At 37.9% G+C, this 23,837-nt stretch overlaps 1 pseudogene; it reads right to left on the bottom strand.

Moving 5' to 3' along the window:
• Window positions 1-255: 255 nt before the first annotated feature.
• Window positions 256-17,366, bottom strand: LOC149556393 (protein STICHEL-like 3; annotated as a pseudogene).
• Between the last annotated feature and the right edge of the window lie 6,471 nt (window positions 17,367-23,837).

The raw sequence follows: 23,837 nt of genomic DNA, 5'->3' as shown, positions 1-23,837 counted from the left end.
CATTGTATTCTTCTAGTATTAATGTGTAAGGTTTTCTTTTAGTAAGTTGTGAATTTTACAGGTGAATTTTTAAGCTATCTTGGAGAATAAGATCACATGTAATGCACTTATTTTTAAAATAAAATATTTATAATACAATAAAAAGATGGGACAATTTTATTATTATTATAGGTGAGAATAGAATTATTGATGAAAAAGGATACATGTGCTGGGACATGTGGTTCAACAAGTCCCTATGACATACAATGGGTTAACTTATTGAATTTCTAAACTTAAGGCAATCATCTGAAACTTATTCACAATATAGATTTCCTTCAATTTTGGAAACAAATATTTTTGGCACCTCAAGAGAATGGCATGAGGTATATGATCTAGTTTTGATGTAATCAGGATAAAGATTGTATTCCAAGGAACTTCATCAAGGACCTTATAAAGTGCATTCCACTCATCACTGGTCAAAATATCAAAATCATCAATCATGAACACTCCATAGGAAGATAATTGAGGATGCATAGCTGTATTAGTGAGAGAACTCTGAAAACAATCATAGCCAACTGTTCCAATTCCACCAATTTCCTTAGCTTGTGAATTCCTTCCAAGAATCTGAGCTAAACATGGAGGACACTATCTACAAGGGTAAGACTGATCCAGAGAATCACAATTCATGGCTACTCCAAAAATTCTAGCACATGAAGTTTTACCTGTTCCATGAGGCCCATGGAACACATAAATTGGGGCAATTCTCCCTTTGATTACAACATTCATAAGAGCCAGAGCAATCAACTCGCTAAAAGTCTTGGGAGCATACTTCTAAGACAAGCTCTGATTCCTTTCTTCATATTTAGAAGAACCAACACCCTTTGTATTTTGTCTATGTCCGATATTATCTGTTGATCTGGTTTCTGAATTAGTTTCATAGTTTTGTCTCACATGTATTTGGTGGTCAGCATAAAGACCTAACTCACCTAAAAGCTTTGCTCCTAATGCATTTGTATCTGCACTTTGTTGAGACACACTTGGCTCAATCAATAAAGGAAGAGACTTAGAATTTGAATCATAAGACAAGAAAGAGGCATTAGATGTTTCTAATGTAGTAGAAGGTTCCTGATGAGAACTGGAATGGCTTTGTGAATCAAGGCCTTCAAGTTTTTGTGTGGCTGAATCTGAGAGCCCACAATAGAGGCTCCTAGCTACCATGTCCAACATACTCTTGCCTCTATCATGAATTTTAGACCACTTCCAAGGAATCCCACAACCCTTTTTAGAAGCATAACCAACTTTCAATTTCTCACTTTCTGTTTGAACTGTAGCCTTATGTGAATATGAATAATCTACAATACTAATCTTTCCACAACCAATAGAATCTAAAGCATCAGATAGACATGGAGTATCATGATGCTGTCCTTGTTTAGGGCTATGAAAATGAGGTCTTTTGATCCATTTTAACTTGCACTTTTTGGATTTCTTCACCCCACTTGCTAAAACATGTAAGTGAGACTGAGGAGTCAAATTATACCTATTACCAATTGTAGAACTTGACATTATTTTATTTTGTACTACATCTTTCTTAACATCCCTCAGAGGCAACCCTTTTCTGTTCAAATTACTGACTTTAGGGTTCCTTCCAAGCTCAGAATCACTTTTCCACTTTTCATCATTCAATCCCTTTTTTCTTCCTCTACTTTTTAAGTCTCTATTGTAGACACCTAAATTTGATTACACTGCTTTGGTAATCTAATTTAGCCATCTCTAAAGGCATCATTAATTAAATTCTTATTTAATTAATCCTTTGCCATCCCTAGTTGATTAATTTAATTAATCATCTATAGTCCTAATTGATAAATCAAATAATCTATTATTTATCAATTAAATCTTTTTCTCCTATCTAATTCCAAAAATCCCCATTTATTAAATAAATCTATTTGATAAATGAAATCCTCAAATTCAAAAACCCCTAACCTATCTCTAATCCTCCATTTAGCCTAATCCACCCCATCCACCCATACTAACCAAGCTTAGCCACTAACTCACCCACCCTCATTAATGCCATCCACTTGCACATCTCTAACATCCCTAATCTAATCCTAAACCCAAGCCTAATCCACCCCCTAATGTTGTCACATTCCTTAAACAAGTTTAAGACTTTCCTAATCCAAACCAAACTCTCCCCTCAAAAATCCCAACCACCAAGTCATGAGTGCTCTTACAAAACATAAAAGACTCTTACAAGCCCACTCATGACTCTTACACCCATGTTCCACACTCTTCCTTCTTCCACACTCATTCCTCTTACATCCCTCTTACATACTCAACCCCACTCATCATGCCTTTAACCAACCCTTTACCCTACCCTCTCACACTCATCCTCCTTGTGACAAGTGTCACCTTCCCATTGGTGCTAAACAAGCACAATCCATGTGCTCTCCTTTGAGGGCATCCTAGCCCTCCTTAAGCCTTCATCCATCCTTGCATCTAATCCCTCCATCCCTCTACCCCTTAGCCTATAAATTGAATCCCATCCCAAGCCATTTCATCAACAATCTTTGAGCTAAAGTTACCATGCCCTTTTGAGAGCCAAAATCCATACCCATACCCTTATAATGCCAAATTGAGAGCTCACAAAGCTACCAATTTGCCATTACCCATCTCCATTGAAGCAGTTTTTGAGCATCTTGAGCATACATCCACAGCAAAAGGACACATCTACAGAATCAAGAAAGCATGGAGTGTTTTCTCTTGTGAGGTTTGCACTTCTTTTTTGCTTTCTTTGTCTAAGCATATATGTGAATTTAGTTTTTGGTTTGTGAATGTTTACTTTATTTGTTAATGTTCTTTGCATACTAATTCTTGTTCTACATTTTGGCATGCCCGGTGGGACCCCACTATGGGTCATTTAATCATCTATTTTCATCTATATGTCATTTTTTTTAACCATCTAATGTTTGTTGTTGTTTGAGTGTGTTGTGAGGGTGTTTTGCTTATTTTTGTAGGTTAAAGAACACACTTAGGAAGAAGAAATACCATCTGAAAAAAAAAAATTGCATTTTTCAACTTTTTTCGCGCAGTTTTGGCATCTGCAACCTGTTCTGTCTGCGAAAATCCGCGTCTGCGCAAATCGACGTCTGCGAAAATCCACGTCTGCACAAAATCGACGTCTCCGCCACCGCCAATCCAAATCGTCGTCTGCGAAAATCCGCATCTGTGCAAATTGGCGTCTCTGCTTGTCACCTGTTTTCTGTGCCGCAAATCTGTTCTATCATCTTCGAATACCAGTGTCTCTGTATTTCAGCGTCTTCGTATTTTGGCGTCTCCGCTTGATAGACTGTCATCTCTGCCTACTTATGTTGCATTTCTGCTTTAAAATCTTTGTTTCTGCACTTTGTAGCTTTAAAAAAAAAAAAAAAAGAGTATAAATCAAAATTTGACTTTTAGTGGTTCCATAGGATTTAGACCATTTTAAGCATTTTTACACGTAGAAAAAACAACAAAAAAAGTTAAATTTTTTTTTTCCATAGTTAAGCTCTCATTTTTGAAGATTTTGGCTAACTAACTAAATTGCTTTTTTTTTTTTGTCTCATTGCAGGTTGGAGCACATATGGAACCACTAACCATGTTTCTTGCAGGTTTTCATGTTGCTAAAAAAATGAACTTGAATGGTTAAACACATTTTCCATTGAATGAATGTTGTTCAAAACACACTCTTGAATGTCATGGATTAAAATCAACTTTCCTTGGAATGCATGCTTAAAACAACAAATCCAATCTTGAATGCCAAGGATCAATTAACCATTGCAATATCAAAACACTTCATTTGGAGCTTCTAAAATTGAACAAAACAAATCTCTTTTCCACATGCAATTTAGGTAAAGTTTGATTTTTGGACATTTAAGAAACTTTGTTAAGTTAAAATACAAATTTACAAAAATCAATTTGAGTAGTTCCTTGGACTCACCTCTTTTCTAATCACCCATCAAATATTAACCATTGGTTGCAATCTCAGCGCCATTTATGGGGATGGGTCTACTTGAAAAAGGTGTTAAATGTTCCACAATCTAACTCACTCACTTGGTCTTTGAACGTTTGCTTTAACTTTATCAAAATTCTTAAATGGCCAAAACTCTAGATTAAATCGATCACACTTCAAGTTTGGGCACTAAAATTGAACAACAACTGACGTGGAGAGCCTTCGGGCGCGCGCTTGAAATCGAATCTCACACACTTTTGTTTTGGGCTTAAAACAAACTCACACTCAATCTTGAATGCCTTAAAGAAAATTAATTGATACTTGACGTGGAGAGCCTCCGGGCGTGCGAGTTTGCTTTTTTTGACCCTAACTCTTCTTATTGTTTATATTCTTCGATCGATTTACTTTTGTCGGCGCTTCAAGTTGGAATTGAACATTGTCTCTTAAACATGAGTGCTTGCAAAGTCTAGATTAGCACACATAAGAGTCAATTGGTAAAAGAACAAGCGTGTTTTTTAGCCCAAGGTCATCCAAGTCTTCTCTCCCCTTGTCGTCTTTCGAGGCCATCTTGGGTGCATAAGATTAGGATCCAAAACCTTGTTTCTTTTTAGGAGGCCTGCTTGGGGATTTCATCACCCCTTGGACGACCTCAACTCCAGCATTCCGACGGAGTATAAGAATCGGGAGGTGAATCGAAAGACACCTCTCTTGGGATCGAGATTTTGTCATTCAGGCTAAGCCTCAAGGAACTTTATACCCTTGAGAAGTGAAAGAGGAGAAGTGGGTTACCGCTCCTCTCGGCTGTGTGACATCCTTTTGGTCTCATCTATGGATTTGGGCCTCACGTACCTTGCGTATATCGAGGACTCCCTAGCTAAACCAACTGTCAGCCTTGTAGAAAACCATCTAAGATGTTAATGTGTTTGGAGTGACTGATCGAAACATTTGTAGAACATACACACTCCTCGGCGCAAGTATCACATTCTGAGAACCACAAACTTCTATTTGGGTGTTCCTATCTATTGCTTGTTTTTATTTTACTTGTTGAATGAATGTTTTCCAAACTTGGTCAATCCTAGCTTAGGGCACACTTAGCGTAGTCACTGCCTATTTTAGAAGTTGAAAAAGTTGAAGCAAAACAACCAGAATCTCCCAAAGCCAAGAAAATTCAAGAATTTATGTCGGAACAACCCAAACCCAAACAGAAGTTTCACAAGGTCAAACTCAAGCCATCTCTAGCATATCAAGAACTTTCAGCCAAGAGAAAAGAAATAACACCAAGCCCACGAATTGCCAAACTCCACAAAGCAGAGGACAAATCTACCGACGAAGCACTTCAAGAGGCCTGGTTAGAGCGCACCATCAAATTTAGCCAACATCTAGGAGTTAATCCTGCTTATGCCTTACCAACTAGGCATGATTTCTATGATTAGACACCCTTGTTTCTCCCCATCTTCTTGGATAAGCTTCACTTTAGAGTCATCTTTGTAGAAAATCCAACCATCTTAGGTTATCCCCTTAAGCATTATTAGCTCATCCATCTCATTTAGAATCAAACCATCTAGCCAGCAATCGAAAATATGCACATCTAAGCTTTCAAAATTGTTGTCACCTTGCTAAAAGTTTGCCATTCCTAAAATCTTCCAAATCCACCAATCTCACCAAGGTTATCCCTTTGATAGAGCTTTGTCTAGGGTAATCTAGCTTTGTCACTTGTTATCCCTCATCACCTTGAGCTAAAGGTTGGGATCCGCAAGTGGTCAATCTTGTGTTCTTCCTAAAGGATCATCAGTCTATCCTTAAGTTGACATAATCACCACCAAGCTTGCACATAGGAAAGCAGACCTTTTGTGCTTTGAAAACATATCTTTGAAGTTAGAATCCCCAACCCAATCCTCCTTAGGTTTTTTCATATAGATTTTCCTCAACCTAGGAAATCATTTGCATAGAAAAGCCTTCCCCCTTTTGCATCCATCAGCATTATTGCATCTCATCCCTAGGAGCATTTTTCATGCCACCCGTCACTCGCTTAGCCAAGAAGAAAGAAACAATGGAGCCCTATCATTTGGATCGAACAGCCTCACCCCCCTTGAGCACTTAACCATCCTTCAGCCTAGAGCTAGCTATGCCATCACCTACTGACATTGAAGCTTTCATGAACCAACCAGGAAATGCAGTATTGGTAAACGCCATTATAGACAAAAACAAAGAGACAATCATGGCTAATTTTTGAAGGGACAATGTAGGAACCTTTGACTTTGGAAGACCCCCTCCATTATCAGATCCATCTCACCCATTGTTTGGGCAGCTGCCACCACCCACAGGCTCTTATGATCCAAATTATCCTCAATATATTCCAAAAGAAGAGCCTCCAGCCAATCCATATGACCCAACAGACCCAAACATACCATCATCCACCCAAGTTGAAATCTCCATGCCGCAAGCCAACGCAGCCACCACCACTCCATCCTTGGTTCATACCTCTCTGCTCCAAACCCCCTTTACCCAAAACATCTCACCGTTCACCCCCTTCACTATTGCTGTTGCTCCCCAATCCAGCCTTCCAAATCCACCCATCTCCCAAATCAGTGCTAGCATCTTTGGCCAACCTCAGCAATATACAACAGGGATGCCACCCATGGGGCCAAGTAATCAACCTTTCATCATCCCCAGCTTGTTCACCATAGCCCAAAGTACAATCCCATCATTTCCATTAAGTCCTTGGAGCTCAATACCACCAGCCACAAATCCATAAGCTACTACCTTCACTCCACAAAGCTATCAAAACTCACAACCTACTGCCAATCTTCTACCAAGCTCCCAAGTGACCCCAGCTCCCACCACCACTCTACCAAGCTTCCAAATCCAGCCACAAAGCTATCAAACCCCATCAGTTCCATTCCCAAGCTTTCAATTCCCACCACCTCCACCACCAACTAATCCATTACCTCCAATTACCAACTACTTTTCAATGCCACTTCTAGGAGGTAATCCACCACCCCAGCCAACCACCAATTATTTGCAGATACCATCCCAGATGGGGGCACAACCCACATATATTGGTCAAACCCCACAAGCCCTCTGATCCTTTCCCCAAGCCTCACAACCATCTTATACCCTACCTCCACAAAGCAATCCATTTATCCCACAACCAGCTTATGTTCCTCAATCCAAACCTCAAATCCCATATCAACAGCAAGCCTCGTAGCACATGCAGCAATATGCACCACCTCCCCCTCAACAACTCTTCATCCACCATGCAGCTACCCAAACAATGTACAATCCCTATCAGAAAATCCCTCACAACCATCCATATTCAGTGGCCCCATCTAGCACATACCTACCTCAAGGCACTCCTACATTGGGGGCACCCCAACCATCACCTATCAATTCAGAGTGGGAGCAAATGAAGACAGCTCTGAAAGCCATCCAAGAAGGGAATGATCCAAAGACATTCAAGTTTGAGAATGCATGTCCTTACCCATTTGACAAAGCCATTATCACGACACCATTTCCCAAACACTTTGAGGTACCTAAATTTGACAAATTTAGAGGAAAAGGAGACCCTGTCACACATATCAAAGAATTTTACATGCATTACCAGGACGTGGCGTACAATGACGTCTTCCTCTTGCGCCTTTTTCCCAAAAGCTTGGCTGGACCAGCTCTTGAATGGTTTTATAGAATCCCCTATGGCACAATTAAAAACTTTTCTGAATTATCTGAGGCATTTGTAGCCCAATATGCCCATCTTGTTGAAACAGAGCTATCAATAGTTGATCTTGTCCACACCAAGCAAAAAGGTGGAGAAAGCCTTTCCGAATACTTGCAAAGATGGAAAACCCTTACCACCCACATATCCTGCACCTTGCCAGAACGCCATGTGGTGAAAATGTTTATTGATAATGCACATCTCAACTTGGCTCACCACATGACCATGAACTATTTGCAGACCTATAAGGATATCAAAGAGAAAGGAATGATTCTTGAGCAAGGACTCATCAAAGATGGTGTGGTAAAGATTTACAAAGAGGCCAACCAAAATCAATCACATTCCAATGACAAGTCTAGGTATTGGAAAAAAAACAAGCATGTTGCAACAGATGGGGTTACTGACACCAAACATGTGAATATTGTTGGTCCTTCTCAAAACCAGTCTAACTCACCATATCAAACAAACAACCAACAAGCTATCAATTACCAACAACAAAATAACCAAAACTATCAAAACCACAATACAAGACCCAACTTTCAAGGGTCTAACAATCAAGCTAATGCCATCAATGTAGCTGCAGGGCAAAATCTCGGATTCCAACCTGCACCTAGAAACTATACACCCCTTGGTGAGCCATTGGATGTTATTTTTGAGAAATTGGCTAAGGAAAACCTCATCAAATTTCCTCCTACCCAGCAAATTGATCCAAGCCAATCCAAAGCTGCATGGTACAAGGACAATGAGTATTGCAAGTTCCATAGGGTAAACGGTCACACCACCCTCAAATGCATGAAACTGAAAGAGTATGTGTAGGACCTCATTGATTGGAAGGAAATCACTGTTGGTGCCCAAACCTCTACCAATGCAGGCTTATAGATTTATCAAAATGCTTTTCCTCCACACAACAACCAAAATCTTGGAAAAGCACCTATCCAAAACAACACCAACAACTGCCAGCCAAACCAACAGCATGGGAAGAACAATGACCGCACTTCATCCTATACAGACTATGGTAGCCTTATAGGTTGTATATCTGAGAAAGATCCTTCTGTCAATGTTATCAATATCCGAGGACCAGACAATGAGTGTGCGGTCACCACTCAAAAAGCACTATTTAACATCGCAAGCCCACCAGTTTCGTCAGCACCATCAGCTCCATCAAAAAGTCGGTACAATATCTTGGAACACCTTGGGAACATGCCAGCCCAAATCTCCATTTTAGACCTTCTCCGCACTAGTCCTGTGTACAAAGACATCCTTGACAGTGCTCTCATAGAATCCCATGTCCCTTCTAATATCAATGCTACTGATTTTCGTAATCTTGTTGGACACCTTTCATCCTCATGTGCCCTATCTTTCAAACCCACCGACATACCCGCGGTTGAGCCAGATCACACCCTTCCACTTCGCATAGCCATCATGGTATCCAATTTTGTCGTGAAAAGAGTAATGATAGATAATGGATCAGCCTTGAACATTTGCACCCTAAAATTCATAAAACAAGCTGGGTATACTGAGGCAGATATGATCAGTGAGGTTATCACCATCAAAGCTTATGACAACTTGGAAAGGACCATAGAAGGGACTATTTTGCTACCAATCAAGGTTGGGCCAGTCATCCAAGAGACAGTTTGCCATGTTGTTGATCTAAACCTACCATTTAACATCCTCCTCGGTCGCCCATGGATTCATGCTATGAAGGCCGTTCCATCCACCTACCATCAGTGCATCAAATTTTTGCATCAAGGCACTGAGGTAACCATCCATGCCGATCCAGAACCCTTTGCTTACTGCAATGCGGTTGAAGCTTCATATACAAACCAATGCCCTGGAATAGACATTGGCACAGCCATCACTAGCTCATCCCACACTTATAATGATGCAGAAACCATCCTCGCCTCCACCTTATCTACTATAAAGATCAACAACAAAGGCTGTGGAGAATATAGTCTATCAGATGCATTTGCTGTCGGAGCAATCCCACTTGATCCACATACCCATGGATGGCCAACATATCACAAAGCTAAGGAGATTCCACCTCCTCGATACAAATGGTTTGTCCCAACCACCTTTGTCTCCTCAAAAATTCCTCTTCATGAGGAGCTCACTCCAGATATCAACAATTGGTTACATAAGGATGCACCTCCAAGAAATCAAGCACGCCTTGATCACTTTAGCCAGAAGTATCCCCAACAACATAAGCTCATCACTAAAAAATGGAACTATCAAGGAGGTGGACTAGGACCAGAAGAAAGGGGCATGCAATGTCCCATCGAAGCACATAATTGGGAAACGAAGTCAGGTCTTGGCTTTGGCATACCCACAACTAGGGGCACCAACAAGAACGGTCATGCTTTTTGAACATCCACCGTGACCTTGTCAAAATTGAAGACATTCTTGAGGAAGTTGAAAAGAGAGCCTACGACGATATCCCAAACCAAATCTTCCTAGGAGACTCTGTTCTCCAAGAACTATCCATCCATCTCATTGACCTACCACTTGCTCATCCACAACTCATATATTGGGACCAACCAAGTGTCATACATATTGATGAGTTCACATCAGAGGAAGTGCTTGTAAGATTCATGGGATCCGAAACTCCTCATAAGAAGACAAAGCCAGATTCTGCCTACATCTACAAGCTAGATCCCAAGGGGTATTTTGGAGAAAATCCCCAACCTAGTTTCGATACACCCAAAATTGAAACTAAGGTAAATCTGGGACTAGCTAAGGCAGCGAAGAGAACCCCTCAGTAAGAAAATCCAGAGCCACAAGAAGAACATGAGGATTTAGTATTGCCTCCTCAAGATAATCGACCAGAGGTGTCTTCTATTCTAATAGAGGATACTAGAGAAGTCAACATTGGTTCTTTAGAGATCCCTAGAATTGTTCACATTGCTGCATCCTTATCACAAGACCAAGCTGATCTCCTCTTTGAGGTTTTATGAGAGAACATTGGCCGATTTGCATGGTCATATCAGGACATGCCAGGACTTGATCCAAAGCTTGTAGTTCATCATCTTGCATTCGATCCAAAGATCAAGCCCGTCAGACAAAAGCTTAGAAAAATGCACCCCAAGGTGGCATTACTAGTCAAAGCTGAACTAGAAAGAATGTTAGCTGCTAAGGTTATCCAACCTATCGACTACTCAGAATAGATCTCCAACATGGTCCCTGTCACTAAGCCTTCTGGTGACATCAAAATATGCACTGATTTTAGAGATCTTAACAAAGCTTGTCCAAAGGATGATTTTCCCTTGCCCAACATAGATATGATTGTAGATCTTACAGCTGGACATGAAATTCTATCCCTTATGGATGGATTTTTCGGGTATAATTAGATCAAGATTGCAGAAGAGGACCAACATAAGACAGCATTCACTACCCCTTGCGGAACCTTTTGCTACACCATGATGCCTTTTGGCCTAAAGAATGCTGGGGCTACCTATCAAAGAGCTATGACAGCCATTTTCCATTATCTTATCCATAGCATTTTGGAGGATTATGTGGATGATATCCTAGTCAAATCTCACACCTTCATGGATCATCTTGCTGACCTGGAGAAAGTCTTTGATAGGTTGGCCCAATATCATCTCATGCTAAATCCCAAGAAGTGTGTCTTTGGGGTCACATCTGGCAAGCTTCTAGGCTTCATAGTTTCTAAACGAGGTATAAAGATCGACCCCAAAAAGGTCAAGCCTATCTTAAACATGCCTCCTCCCCAGACACTGCAACAGCTTCGCTCTCTTCAGGGAAAACTTCAATCTGTCCGACGCTTCATCTCCCAACTTGCAGATAAGTGTACACCATTTTCATTCTTGCTAAAGAAGAATGAGAACTTCAAGTGGGATCTTTTATGTCAGCGCAGCTTCGATCAGCTCAAGCAGTATCTCACCAATCCCCCTATCTTGGTTCCACCAGTTCCTGGTCATCCCTTGATCTTGTATATATCAGCAACACCTACTGCTCTAGGGGCACTTCTAGCACAACATGATGATTATAGCAGAGAGAGAGCCATCTACTATATCAGTAGAACCCTAGTTGGTTATGAACTCAATTACACTCCTATGGAAAAAGCTTGTTTGGCAGATGTTTTCTCAACTCAAAAGCTTTGCCACTACATGCTAAGTCATACCATCCAACTAGTCTCCAAGATTGACCCTCTCAAGTATATGCTCTCCAGAACAACACTTACAGGCCGTTTGGCCATATGGGTTATGCTACTAAGTGAGTTTGACATCCAGTATGTGGACAGAAAGGCAATCAAAGGGCAAGCTATAACAGATCACCTAGCTGATGCACCTCTAGTAGATGCATATCCTTTGCTCACAGAATTTCTAGATGAGCATATCTGCCTAATTGAAGAACAACCCCCATGGAAGCTTTATTTTGATGGCTCATACACCTCTCATGGATCAGGGGCAGGAATATTATTAGTTACACCTCAAGGAGATTACATTCCAAAAGCCTTCAAGCTACAATTCCCTAGCACCAACAATATAGCAGAATATGAAGCTCTTGTAGCAGGATTAAAGATAGCTGCAGAATTGAATATCACTGAGTTAGAAATCTTTGGCGATTCCCAGCTCATCATCAAACAAGTCTTAAATGAATATCAAACCAAAGATGAAAAGCTATTACCCTACAAAGAGCTAGTTGATCAGCTGACCCAGCATTTTACAAAGCTTCAGTTTACACAAGTGCCTCGAATGCAGAATAAGGCAGCAGATGCCCTGGCCACTATCGGCTCACTCTTGGAAATTCCCCAAGATGCTACACAGTATGAATTTTTAGTTGAGCAGCTCCTCACACCCGCTTATGCGAATGAGGATTCAAACTATTTTTGTATCTTGGTTGGTCCCCAATCCCCTTGGTACCATGAAATTCACGCTTACCTTAACGATGGTATCATATCCCCTTACCTCACACGCACCCAACGCCAGAACGTTATTCAAAAATCATCCCGCTATGTTATCATAGCCAATACCCTATATCGTCGAGGTTATCACGATACTCTCTCTCGATGTTTAGATGAAAATGAGGCCACGATGGCATTAAAAGAAGTACATTCTGGACTTTGCGTTGCCCACACGAGTGGTATTGTCCTAGCATGAAAAATGCTTAGAGCAGGCTACTATTGGCCTACCATTGAAGAAGACTCTTGTGACTTTGTCAGAAAGTGTCTCCCATGTCAGCAGCATGCAAATCTTGTGCACGCTCCAGCACAAGATCTACAGCCTATTGCACCACCTTGGCCTTTCGCTTGTTGGGGCCTTGATCTAGTTGGAACTATCACCCCTCTCTCATCTGATGGACATAAATGGATAATAACAGCTACAGACTATTTCACTAAGTGGGTTGAAGCAGTCCCCCTAGTCTCAGCTACAGGAGTTCAAGTCTCCAAGTTCATCTTGTACCACATTGTTTGCCGCTTCGGCATCCCATCCACCATCTTCACTGACCACGGAGGTAACTTTGAAAATCTCAACATGGAAGAATTATGCACTTCCCTCCGCATCCATCACCACTTTTCTAGCCCATATTTCCCACAAGGTAACGGCTAGGCAGAGGCAACTAACAAAACCCTCCTCAAAATCCTAAAGAAAGTTGTCAATGATTCCGGCCGTGATTGGCACCTTCAAATAAATCCGGCTCTATGGGCCTATCAAACTTCCTTCTGTACATCCACAGGGACAACTCCATAGTCCCTAGTCTATGGTGCCGAAGCGGTATTACCTATAGAAGTTGAACTTCCCTCACTACGCATATCTTTGCGAGGGCAAATCTCAGATGAAGAATACAAAGTAGCTCGACTCACCCAGCTAGATCTCTTAGACGAGAAGAGACAACAAGCCTATGACCATCTCACAGTCTACCAAACTCATCTCAAAAGGAATTTCAACAAGAAGGTGCTCCCACAACACTTTCAGCAAGGTGATATGGTCCTCAAAGAAAATATGAAAGTCCAAGCAGATTGAGAAAAGAAAGGCAAGTTTGAACCTACATGGCTTGGTCCCTATGTGGTTACTGCCTCCTTTGGCTCCGGAGCCTATCAATTATCTACACCAGAAGGAGAACTCTTGAATGATCCCACTAACATCATTCATATCAAGAAGTTCTATGCTTGAAGATCTTTGGTATACCCAGCTTTTGAAAAATACAAAAAAATAGTAAAGAGAAATAAGCATCCAATGGTGAAAACTTGGCAATTCAAGCGCCTTGGATAGGTACCTTGGTGAAAACTTGGTAATTCAGGTGCCTTGTGTGCTAAAGACTAATCCATTATCTATCACTATCATATCCCTCATCCATCCACCCACCATCCCATAAAACACCTGCTTGTTCCCTTGGTGTTCCAATCAAATATCCAAATCTGATGGAGCTTGTCAATACCTCCTGTATAGCTTGTAAATCTTGTACCAAAGCTTGTATTATACCTTGTAAATCTTGTACCATACCTTGTATATATCCAAATCTTGTCCAAAGCTTGTACCATATTCCAGCTTGTAAATAATCTTGTATCCTAGCCTGTATCCTATCACATGCACACACATAATCCCATTTTCCTTAAGCTTTTCACAAACCATCTACCTATCCACCTATCAACTATTATAGACATCCCATTCTTCACAAACATTTCCATCTCACAAAAAACCAAAACATGAACAAATTTGTACATTTGTAACATATCTTAGTCTGTCAACTTGTACATCCTCTTTAGCTTAGTATCATTGTATCTATCCGGCTTTCGTGTTAGTTCATCCTTGGTCAACATCTTGCACACATCGCACACCTTGGTTAGATATTCCAATGCATCCTTTAGCTAGATCTCCTGTCACCAAAGTGTTATCCTTCTTAGTTTAGCTTGCCAGATGCATCACTCATCCAGATCCATCAGCTTAGGTGCTCTCTGATAGATCCTTGCAGGATATAGCTTTCCTCATGTCTGATCTTGGTCCGTTAGTACCTCGTCCTACCCATCTCATTGGCAAACAGTTCTCTTTTGGATTTTTGCTTTCTTTTGATTTGGGATCTTCCCTTTTGGGTCTTGAAATATCTTTTCCAAGCAATCTCCTTGTTCCCTCCTCAAGGTTGCCATGATCTTCCATATCATGGTATGCTGCGAATGGGGCAATTAGAGCTAAGGTCTTGATCAGGTCTTTTGCTTGTTTTCTTTTTCTGCTTGTGGGTTACCTAGTGTCATTTCCACGCTGCTTCCTCTGGGATTCATGTGTGATACTGAGGCAATCCTTGTGTGTTTGTTTTGAGTCAGTTCGTCAGTCCTCTGGACAGTTGGTAAAAAGGCCTTGATGTTCTTGGTAACCTTGGCAATTAACCAACAGTCTTATAGCAAATCTAGTGCTCAACTACATGGTGGTACTTCTCTTTGAAGTATCCCCCTGCTCAAAAAGCTTCAATGGATTCCTTTCATCTCCATTATCCCCCATCCATATCCTACATCTGTCGCTCCTACCCCAGCTTATGCATTAGTATCTCTTTGAATCACTCCTCACACTTAGCTTTAGGTATCCACAATCCTAGTCCTAGGGATCTCCGAAACCCATCTTCCGCTAGTCTGACTCTTTGAAATCCTATTGCATCATCTTTATCATTCTATCATCCATCTCCCTACCATGGATTCCTTTTATAGCACTCCACTCCTCCATCTCCCCCCCCCCCCAATCCTGGAAAGTCTTAAGCTTCTTTTACTATTGTGCCTCTGATTTCCCTTTATCATTCTCCCGTAGTGAGAGTTTGAGCTAATTCAGCCCCTTCTCTTCGCCAACCTGCGTCTCAGCTCGTCTCAATTTCTTGTACTTTTCAAGAAGTTGTCGAGCCTCATTTCTCTCCCTACCGCCTTCTTGAGGGGGCATCATCTAAGTCTAGTCTCTCCTCTTCTTATCCGAGACTGGGGCAACCTTGTTGCTAAAACATCTTCCTCGTGTCATCTTCATTCGAACTTCTTTGAAATAGTGTTGTCTCAACACTATGTCAAAGAGGGGAAAAATGTTGACACCTAAATTTTATTACACTACTTTGGTAATCTAATTTAGCCATCTCTAAAGGCATCATTAATTAAATTCTTATTTAATTAATCCTTTGCCATCCTTAGTTGATTAATTTAATTAATCGTCTATAGTCCTAATTGATAAATCAAATAATCTATTATTTATCAATTAAATCCTTTTCTCCTATCTAATTCCAAAAATCCCCATTTATTAAATAAATCTATTTGATAAATGAAATCCTCAAATTCAAAAACCCCTAACCTATCTCTAATCCTCCATTTAGCCTAATCCACCCCATCCACCCATACTAACCAAGCTTAGCCACTAACTCACCTACCCTCATTAATGCCATCCACTTGCACAGCTCTAACATCCCTAATCTAATCCTAAACCCAAGCCTAATCCACCCCCTAATGTTGTCACATTCCTTAAACAAGTTTAAGACTTTCCTAATCCAAATCAAAGTCTCCCCTCAAAAATCCCAACCACCAAGTCATGAGTGCTCTTACAAAACATAAAAGACTCTTACAAGCCCACTCATGACTCTTACACCCATCTTCCACACTCTTCCCTCTTCCACACTCATTCCTCTTACATCCCTCTTACATACTCAACCCCACTCATCATGCCTTTAACCAACCCTTTACCCTACCCTCTCACACTCATCCTCCTTGTGACAAGTGTCACCTTCCCATTGGTGCTAAACAAGCACAATCCATGTGCTCTCCTTTGAGTGCATCCTAGCCCTCCTTAAGCCTTCATCCATCCTTGCATCTAAGCCCTCCATCCCTCTACCCATTAGCCTATAAATTGAATCCCATCCCAAGCCATTTCATCAACAATCTTTGAGCTAAAGTTACCATGCCCTTTTGAGAGCCAAAATCCATACCCATACCCTTATAATGCCAAATTGAGAGCTCACAAAGCTACCAATTTGCCATTACCCATCTCCATTGAAGCAGTTTTTGAGCATCTTGAGCATACATCCATAGCAAAAGGACACATCTACAGAATCAAGAAAGCATGGAGTTTTTTCTCTTGTGAGGTTTGCACTTCTTGTTTGCTTTCTTTGTCTAAGCATATATGTGAATTTAGTTTTTGGTTTGTGAATGTTTACTTTATTTGTTAATGTTCTTTGTATACTAATTCTTGTTCTACATCTATATCTCAACCTACTATCAGCAAGAGCATTAGAAATGAGTTTCCTTCTTCTCCTTAGTCTTCTATCATCTTCAACTAAATCTTCCATGCCATATCCTGCAAATCCAACTATTTTTTTCCTTGATGTGTCACTTTGAGAAAGTGGCGAGGCACTAAGCACCCTTCTAGCTTCTTTCCTATGATCACCAACGAATGAATTTATGCCTTGAAGATTATTTAGATTAATTGCACTCTCCCTTTCTAGCTTCTTTATTATAGAGCCCATAATAGGAGAATTCCATGATGGACTTGTAGAGGGGTCCCTCAGAGATTGTGATCGTCGAAGAGTGATTAAATCTTTCATAAGAGAGCTTTCTGCCAAAAATCACTTATCCAACATATCTTTTGACTTGTTCACATGAATGTGATTCTTCAAATGAATAAAATTATTCAAATGTGCATGGTTTCTCACATGATCTTGGATACTATGATCCCTTTCAGAGAGAACTTTGGAGATGCCACTAAATACTACTAACATGATACAAGTGAAACAACTGTACTGCAATGAGCAGAACTCCAAGGGTTCTCAAGATAAATTTGGGAAGCAAATGAGAATACAAGACAAAAAAAGAAGAAGATGGTCATTGTATGGAAGTTGAGAACACAACCAACCATGTATTACAACCATGGCAAAGAACAACTAGGCATTCAGCTGATTGAAAAACAAAAAATCAATGAACATGTCATTCTATCCCTTTGATCTTGATCCAAAACCAATGTCATATGTACCATGAGTTGCTAAGGACCACACTTTTTTTGTGAAATAATTCATCTCATCACAGTGATACATAAAGATTCAGATGCTCTGCATTATGAATTCCCATGACCAAATTTGCAAAATAGTATTCAGGCTATAAGTTGCAGATTTGAATAATTTTAAGATAGATTACATAAACAAGACAACCAATCCCCCTTCAAAAACACAATCTGGTAGATCAAGTTTGTACTATCTCCTTTGAATCACTCACCTCAAAGGTTTCCACCATTATTCAATCTGTTTTAGTCATTTTATTCACTTTAATCTCTTATTGTCAGCAAATATGGCCCTAACACAGAAAACAAGATTTCACTAGTAAGACAATGCTTAAAATTTTAAAATAAGCAGAATAATCTAGGCTAAATGAAATTTCACCAACACTAATATGGCATAAAATTGTTGGAAAAAGCACACCACAAAATGATTTACAAAATGGAACAATCAAGATTGAGACTCTAAAATAATCTAAATGTCAAGAAAAAGTAGTGTATTGTAAGGTACAATTTAACAAGTACCATGGACAATAGAAAAGACAGAGCATATATTCAGATCAGATCAACTTGAAATTCATATACCTTAGCACACCCCAGTCTAGAAGTTCAATTTATCTACACGATCTTTAGTTTAATCACTTGTCTCAAATATTTTGAACCATGATAATTTAAAATCCAGATGTACAAAAAGAAGCTGAGAGATAATTTATTAGCTTGTAGTCATCCCAACTCCTTGATGAGTGTTTTAGGTCCTTAAATAAAATTAAATGTAGAACTAATCATCCAAGCCTAGGAATAATTCCAATCCAATCAGAATTTATATGACGCAGACAATAAAGGTCTGGAAATTTACAAAATAACTCATGAATCTAATATTTAAGGAAGGTCTACACAACAACCATGCAGCTTAAGGCTGGGTTGCAAACTCAAAGAGAAATGGTTCATACTCTTAAATAAATCTCAAATAAGGGTTTTCATTCAGATTGGAAGGTCTAAATTGACTAATAAATAAAATCAATATTCAAAAGGCGCCCGATAAAGAAAATATCTTCCTCCTCTTGGTTAAAATGATATAAATCTTACATCATTTTATGTGAAAAACACTAAAACTTGAAAATTTGGATAGACATGAGGCTATAAGCAATTCCATAGTTCAGAGAAATCAAAAAGCATTTCTAGTTCCTGAATCTAGAACATAAAGTTTCTATTGATGTGTGATAAAGTTTTTAGATCGATTGACATTGAAACGATACAATACAATTAAACAATTGTACAACAATGACAAGTAGGAAATTGGGGAATGTCAGGGCTTAAGAAATAAAACCCTCACTTCCATCCCATTTCTTACGCATGTATATCAAGAGAGGAAATCCCTATACTCCCCAAGGACTATCCGAGCACCTCGACATTTTTTTTCTGTCTCCCCCAAACTTTCTCTAAGATGCCCTTTTGAGGTGAGCGGCTTAAACATCACACACTAATGCTTCATTCCTAGAGTAAAAGTGTTAAATAGTCAAAGTTTGACTTACTTTTCCAAGCTTTTGAGGTTTAGGAAAATGCGTTAGTCAATATGCATGCCAAGTTCAAAGATAACAAAAATAAGGTACAGGTATTATTTTACAATTTCCCTCAATAGATTCAATGCCATTAAATTTTCTTTTTCTCTATTGTTAATGTTTTCTCATAATTGTGATCGGGTTCTTCTCTTAAGCCACCTGATATAGAAAATGGACAAGATGAGGTTTCTCAAGCTAATGTTTAATGTGAATATGATAAATAATGAGGATAAGGATCTTCACTAGGTTAACCATTATGTATTATAGGGAATTTTGCTTCAACAACTATATCATTAAGTATGAGAGGTGTCTAAATATCATATGTAATATAAGTGAAACATTCATATTCATAACACTTTTTTCCTTAGAGAAAAAAATGAATCAAGTTAGAAATTGAGAAAAAACATAAATATTAGATAAAATTTATCATGGATGTTAAATTTATAACATTATAAGAGCTATAACTAGTAAGTATCATAATTTATAGTTTAGATTTACTATATATAGAGGTGTAATAAATTAATTTGAAAAGAAATATGGAACAAATGAGAATCACATTCAAATTTAAGTTTTTGTTGATTTTTTATGTGTTATGGGCTGAAGCTAAAGTTTATTATTATTTTTTGTGATTAATTATTATTATTTGTTAAGTTTCACAAGGTTTGAATCTAAGAACCATTGTGTTATAGGTTCTTGCCTAAGAATCACATTCAAATTTGAATACATGAAAAATATGTTATATTTTATGGCACAATGTATTTTATTATGAATGGATCTAAATATAGAAAATAAATGCATTTAGTCTTAGGATTGAGGAATTATTAATTTTATTTTAAATTTGAAATCTAAAAAGTAACTTCTCTAGAAATGCCATATTTCTAGTTACGTTTTATTATAAAACCTTTTAAACTATGTTCTATATTTGGTTGTGTTCATGGTTCTAGCTTTGTTCTAGGGTCACAAGTTCATCCTTTATGCACAATATAACTTATACCTATACTTAGGGTTTTATTTTAGTCATGCATTTATGAACTACATGTTAAATAAAATAATAAATAAAAAGAAATAACATCTACTAAGGAGAAATTAATATTTATAAAGCTTGTAAGGTATATTGGTGACTTTAATCTTCTCAATCTTTATTGCTATATTCCATACATACAATACATTCATCTATTGGTCAAAACCATCTATAAGTATCGTTCCCCTACACAATGAAAAACATTTTCATTTGTATGATCTCTACATGCTTATGCTCTTGTCACACTTAGTCATACGAATTAGTGCATATAATAACAACAACTAAAATAAAAATTAATTTATTTGTACTAAAAAATATATGCTTATTAAACTCTAATGTATAGAATACCATTTTATATATTATATGGTTTATTTAACTCATGTTTGAGGTTTATCATTTCTTACATATATAGGTTTCATTTATTACTTGCATGGCTAGTAGTGTGCAACCCATTGCTATACTAAATTGTAATATGGAAAAAAATAGACTAAAATGATCACCATCCTAATTTTCATACTTAAATAATTTCCTAATCAATAGTCTTGTTGGGAAATATAATTTTATTTCCACTTGACCTTCCATTTTTAAGGAAATACTTCTAGATATAACTACATTTAGAGACATTATGTTTATACAATCCATGTAAGTTTAACCTAATTTCTTATGAAAATAACTTAACTTGACATTTTGAAATAAAAGTTATGCAAAATAGTTCTCAAAATGCATTTTGATTGTTTAAATCATATTTTATTAGTGAAGTTGACCAATATTACTCTTTGGTATATTTGACATGCTAACACAATAAGGTTCAAATCAAAATGGATTCAAATCATAGTTAAAATATAAATAATATATTAACATATTGAGTAATAAAAGTTAAAGAACATAAATGTTCATTTTTTTAAGAAAATATGTAAAGCCATTATGACAGCACTAAGAGAAAATTTCTTCCATGAAATAAGTATTTTTAGGTGCAATAAGTAACCTAGGAGGAAAAATGACTTGCTTACGTAGGGTTCCCATGAGGGAGGCTTAATATCTATGGATTACAATCAAATTCAAAATAAAAAAGAATAGAGAAGAAATAGTCATTTATTTAATCATTTTCATCTACCTTACCAATTATTTAGCTATGATTTTACTTGATGACCAAATCAATCATTTATTTAGTCACTTATACTTGTAAATTACAAATAACTAGTAGCATTTGATTAGTTTTAGTCACATGACTAAAAATTCTAGTCACATGACTAAAATGTTTAGTCATTTAGTCATTTATTTGCCAAATTTCTACTAGTGTGGTGACTTAGAAGTTATAAAGTGAATGTGCATTGCAAAATTAGTTAGAGCAGAATAGAGGATAGAGAAAAGGACACAACATAGAGACATCTGATCGAGAAGGATCAAGAAGACATTGTTTAGAGGTGAACTATTATAAAGCAATCAAGTGCTAATCACAAGATCAAAGTTGAGCCATTCTAACAAGTGATTTTAGTCAAAATCTCTTAACAAAGTAGTCCTAACAGGTTGTATGATATCTTTTAATAGGGTGCTTACTTAGTTGTGAGTTAAGATCTTTTAGCAAGACACACTTCTAATAGAGTGTTGAAATCCTCTGACAAGGTGAGACCTAATAGTCTTTGTAGGCCTTTAATAGGGAATACCTTTCATAGGGTAGATCATGACTCATGATCAAAATATTGTAACCTACATTGGATACACTTTATTACTACAATAGTGAAGATTTGTGGGTGTTATCCCCACCCCAATTTTACCTTCTCACTTGGAGGGTTTCTGGGTTATCATATCTAGTGTTATGTGTGTGAATGCTTACATGTTTACATGATTTAGATGTATATTCTTTACATGCTATTTTAGTTTACTCATTGAATGCATGGGATAGATGTGTGGTGAAAGTTTTATGGATCCAAGTTTAAACTACTAATTAACCCCCTTTCCCCCCCCTCATAAGTTTACTTTTCTTATTGTATTTCCAATAGGATCATAGATACTGGTTGTTCTCACCACATACCTAGTGATAAATCTAAATTTAAGCACTTGGAACACTATGATGGTGGGAGTGTCATTTTTGGAAATGATGAACCTTGCTATGTGAAAGGAAAAGGTTGTATTGCACTAATTAATGAACTCAGACATGACAATGCTTATTGGGTTGAAGGATTGAAACATAATATACTTAGTGTGGCATGGTTGAATAACATTGGATTTAAGGTAGAATTCATGAATAGGAAAGCCAAGCTGCTAGATGGAAAAGAAAATCTATTTGTGACTGGAAATCAAACAAGAGATAATCTATTTTACCTATATCTAACTAAAAACTCATGTTTCATAGCTCAATTAGAAGAAATTTTGTTATGGCATAAAAGGTTATGTCATGTGAATTTCAATAATTTGGTCAAGATAAGCAAGAATAAAAGTGTTAGAGGCATTCCAAGCCTAATGAAACCTAATATGGGCATGTGCAAAAAATTGTCAAATTGGAAAGATGGGAAGACAAGTTTCAAAAGAAAGAATTATCACTTTGAAGAACTTTTGGAGTTAGTTCATACAGACCTTTGTGGACCTATAGGCATACAAAGATACCATGGAGATAAGTAGTTTATTTTGTTTGTTGATGATTACTCTAGAATGATGATAATTATGTATTTAAAGGAAAAATCAAAAGATTTTCAAAATGTCAAGTTGTATCTGGCTAGAGTTGAGAAAGAAATAGGAAAGAAACTAAAATGTTTAAGGTAAAATAGAGGAGGTGAATTCATCTCAAATGAATTCTATAATGAAAGAGGAATCAGAAGACATGTATCTGCACTTGGTACATCTCAGTAGAATGGCATAGAATAGAGAAGGAATAGATCAATACTGGATTGTGCAAGGAAACTAATGATAGAAACTAATGTTGCTATCAAATACTAGAAGGAAGCAATCAACACAATAGTTCATACCTTGAATTGAGTTCAGTTGAAGAACTTAGATCAAACAACTTATGAATTATGGTATGGCTATAAACCTAATGTGTTTTATTTTAAAGTATTTGGAAGCAAATTTTATATCTTGAAGGAGTCAAGAAAAGGATAATTTGATGTGAAAAGTGATGAAGGCATATTCCTAGGGTACTCTAATAAGAAAAAATACTACAAATGTTTGAATCTATCTATTCACAAAGTTATAGAAAGTACACATGTAAAGATTGATGAATTCGTAGAAAAGTGTGAAGAACAAAGAAAAAAAGAACCTAAAAATTAAAAAAGATTTTTTTACTATAAACTTGATACTTTACCTAAAATTCAAGCAATTACAATTGGCAGTCAATAGTCTTCACTACTTTAGTCTCCAAAATCCCCAAATCAACTTGAGTTGCAACCAATGCAACCTGAGTCACAGTTAAAAGGAACTGAGTCAAAAGGACCCAAGTCAAAAGGACCCAAGTTTTAGCTAGTGCAAAATGGGTCATCTAATGGACCTGAGTCACAAATGGTGGGACCTAAGCATGATTCAGAATATCATTTTGAGCAAGGTGGACCAAGTGAAACAAGTCCAAAATCCAAAAAGAAGGAGCCTAGACTTGCCAAATATGTCAAAAGGCATCATGCAATTGAGAAAA

Source organism: Cupressus sempervirens, chromosome 5 (genome assembly GCF_028749045.1).
Source record: "Cupressus sempervirens isolate cs-2001-9-10 chromosome 5, ASM2874904v1, whole genome shotgun sequence".
Classification (NCBI taxonomy): Eukaryota; Viridiplantae; Streptophyta; class Pinopsida; order Cupressales; family Cupressaceae; genus Cupressus; species Cupressus sempervirens.
Note: the sequence above shows the minus strand (reverse complement) of the source record. Positions and strands in the feature narration are given on the sequence as shown.